This window comes from Phocoena phocoena, chromosome 10 (assembly GCF_963924675.1).
Source record: "Phocoena phocoena chromosome 10, mPhoPho1.1, whole genome shotgun sequence".
In the NCBI taxonomy this organism is placed as follows: Eukaryota; Metazoa; Chordata; class Mammalia; order Artiodactyla; family Phocoenidae; genus Phocoena; species Phocoena phocoena.
Window position 1 is genome coordinate 80,342,957 of NC_089228.1, and position 3,736 is coordinate 80,346,692.

At 51.4% G+C, this 3,736-nt stretch overlaps 1 pseudogene; it reads left to right on the forward strand.

Annotated features, from left to right (window-relative positions):
* The first annotated feature begins 1,205 nt into the window (after positions 1–1,205).
* Positions 1,206–3,277, forward strand: LOC136129646 (large ribosomal subunit protein eL22 pseudogene; annotated as a pseudogene).
* Positions 3,278–3,736: the final 459 nt, after the last annotated feature.

Sequence of the window (3,736 nt, forward strand, 5' to 3'; positions counted from 1 at the left end):
TGGCTGATTCACTTTGCTGTACAGCAGAAACTGACACAGCAGTGTAAGCAACTGTACCCCGATTAAAAAGAAAAAAAAAAAGTGTCAGTTTCTACCATTACTTGATCAGGGAATAGTTCAGAGCCTAGACACCAGAGTTCATCCTCCTCCTTCCTCGGGCACAGGGTGACCAGTGTACTCTATCACTGGCTTACTCCACCTAAAAGCTCTACAAGGTAATATGCAAATAAGCAAGGTCCTTTAACACAGACATTAAAAAAACATCCTCTGCTCCTGGGCAGGTGGGATGTCTAGCAATTTGCTCTACTCCCTCAGCCTGGTTGGGGGAACAGCAACCCTAAGCAGGGAAACCAGTGCCCCAGAGCCCGCTTCCCCAGGTGGGCCCCTCCTCGGTGCAGTGTTACGAAGCCCCAGGCCTCTCAGGCTACTGAGGCATCTTCACCTTCACACAGCCATAAGCACAGGTTACAGAACTGATCGTACTTGAAAGGTACATATTTAGAGACATTCGTGCAAATTGGCAGATACCTACTACATGCCAGACAGGACACAGGTACCAAGGATACGCGGGGAGCGTGCCAGACGCTGAGCAGAGACAGAAGGAAAGCACTCGTCAGCCTCACTTGACGAATGAGGAGACTGAGGCACACAGAGGTTAGCTGGTCATGTATAACCAAGGTTACACAAGCCGGAAGGGGTGGGAACATCTAATCGAGTCAAAAGCATCAAAGGTTCTAGGCTGTATGAGTTTGACTTACAAAGAACAGGTTTCTGTTACTTAGTTTGCTTTGCTTTTGTGTTTCTGTCGGTGCGGAGCAATTGAGGAAGCATCCAAATACAGCCTACAAGGCACATCTGGGGAGATGTGAGTCTGTGGTGTGTGCAGAGTGAAAAGTGCCGGCAGGAAACGACGCTGGATCAAGGATGGCCCTAACAGGGAGTAAACGAAGGTGTTAGGGTGGAGCGCATGATCCCATTAACCTGTCACAAGACCTCTGTGACAGCACAGTTGGGAGCAGAACACAGGGAGGCAGGAAGGAGGAGGGGGAAACCAGGCACCTAGGAAGGACTGGTGGGCTGCGGACAGGGCAGAGCCCGAATGGACACCTGGTGACTTGACGGTTGGAGGGAGCGGGGGAAGGATGCAGTTGAGAGGAGAAGGACCCAGGCAGTGCTGCCAGCCTGACGGCCTGGGCACACAGGCGATGGCGGTGCTCCTGGCCATGCTGGCCAACAGGAGACAGGTTTGGAGGGCAACCAGGTGAATCAGCGGATGAGAAGTTCTGAACCTGGAGCTCAAAAGAAAGAAGTGGATTAGAAATAAAAGTCTGGGGTGGGGAGTATGACTCCGCGTGAGGGGGGAGCACGGCTGGGGGGAGGCACGAGGGCCTCGCCCGCCCGGGCCCTGCGTGGCTGACAGCTTGCAGCACATGGTGCTCTGCAGCATCCTGCCGGGGCCGGGCTGGGGCGGCCGCCGGGGCCCCCACGTGAGGGGGAGACCTGGGACTCTCAGAAGCCACGGCTGGCGCTCAGGGCCCTGCCTGCGGCCAGCGGGAGCAGCAACTGCAGCCTGGGTTGGTCAGCGGCCCTTGGAGCCTGGCCGGTGTGAGGCAGCCAAGGCCTGGGCCTGGTTACCTGGGCGGAGGGCGGGGAAAGTGGGGACCCGCCATCCCCGGGGACCAGTGGGAAGGTCCATGGAAGCTGGACCTGGTCGGCCTGTTTTCAGAGGGAGGCCCGGGTTAGAGGACCCTTTAGACACTGTGGAGGAAGTTAGATCTTCAGGGTGCAACTCTACAGACCCTTCTGGGTGTCGGGGGAGGGCCCAGTTCCATTCGCTCTCAGCCAGGCTGGGCCTGGGCCGTGCGGCGCCCTCACGTCACTCTGGCTGCAGATCGTTCTCCTCCCAGGTCACTGTAAGAAAGTCTTCCTACCCTCCTCCTTTGTTGGGATGCCCTTGTTAACATTGTCGGCTCACCTGCATCTTTCTGCCTGGGTGGGCTTTTAAGGCTTCTAGGCGTTTGTACACTTTCGGTTTAAAACCATGGGGGGAGGTATGGAGCCCACTGCTGGCAGGTCTTTTACTTGCTGATTGTGTATTTCTGGGGCTAGATTTTAAAGCAGCCCTTTTGGTTGTTACTAGGAAGACATGTTAGGGAAAGAAAAAAAAAAAAAAGAGTGACTTTTGTCGAAAGCTAAATGTTTGAAAAATTGACCCAATTAATACAAGTTTTAGGTGAAGTTCTTTGAGACATGAAGGGAGGTAGGATGTGTTCTTGGAAAGGTCTTTTCAGATTCTGAAAGGCTTTTCAAAGTGCAAGCGTTGGGGTATCCCTGGTGGCGCAGTGGTTAAGAATCTGCCTGCCAGTGCAGGGGACACGGGTTCGAGCCCTGGTCCGGGAGATCCCACATGCCGCAGAGCAACTAAGCCCGTGTGCCACAATTACTGAGCCTGCACCCTAGAGCCCGTGAGCCACAACTACTGAGCCCACATGCCACAACTACTGAAGCCCATGCACCTAGAGCCTGTGCTCCACAACAAGAGAAGCCACTGCAACAAAGAAAAGCCCCTGCTCACCACAACTAGAGAAAGCCCGCGTGCAGCAACGAAGACCCAACGCAGCCAAAGATAAATAAATAAATTTACTTTTTTTTTTTTTTTTTTTTGCGGTACTCAGGCCTCTCACTGTTGTGGCCTCTCCCATTGCGGAGCACAGGCCCCAGACGCGCAGGCTCAGCGGCCATGGCTCACGGGCCCAGCCGCTCTGCAGCATGTGGGATCTTCCCGGACCGGGGCACGAACCCGTGTCCCCTGTATCGGGAGGCGGACTCTCAACCACTGCGCCACCAGGGAAGCCCTAAATAAATAAATTTAAAAACCAATAAATAAATAAAGTGCAAGCATGGAAAAAGCTTGTGGCGAAGGGGGGCAAGAAAAAGCAGGTCCAGAAGTTTACTCTTGACTGTACCCATCCTGTAAAAGATGGAATCATGGATGCTGCCAATTTTGAGCAGTTCCTTCCGGAAAGAATGAAAGTGCATGGAAAAGCTGGGAATCTCAGAGGAGGTGTTATAACAATCGAAAGAAGCAAAAGCAAAATCACTGTAACTTCCGAGGTGCCTTTTTCCAAAAAGTATTTGAAATATCTCACGAAAAAATATTTGAAGAATAATCATCTACGTGATCGGTTATGCATAGCTGCTAACAGGAAAGAAAGTTATGAGTTAACGTTACTTCTAGATTAATCAAGATGAATAAGAGGAGGAAGATGAGGACTGAAACTCAGCTATCTGGAGTATTTTATATGAATTCTTAAATAAAATTTAGGAAAAAAAAAAAGAAATGTCTGAGATGGACAATGGGTTGGGTGGGTGGGTGAATACTTGAATCCATGGGTTAAGTAAATCACCCACTGAGATTGGTTTTCCAACAGTACTTTGCAACTATTCACCTACATCTTGAATTTCGGGAAGCACTTTAAAATATGCCAGTCCCATTTCCTAAAAGATGGTAAACTCAAGCATGGAGCTCTGTACCAGGGCTCAATGTAGAGCACCCACCTCACTCTGCACTCGCAGTCACCTTCCTCTGGGTCGCTGAGCCTCTTCAAAACCTACCGCGCCTTGCAAAGAAAACAAGAAGGATCTGCCATAACAAGCCCAGCACATACAGCATTCTCCTGGGTTCACGAAGTCCTGAAACACTGTCTTTAAGGGGGTATTTGAAGAAGCTCCGACC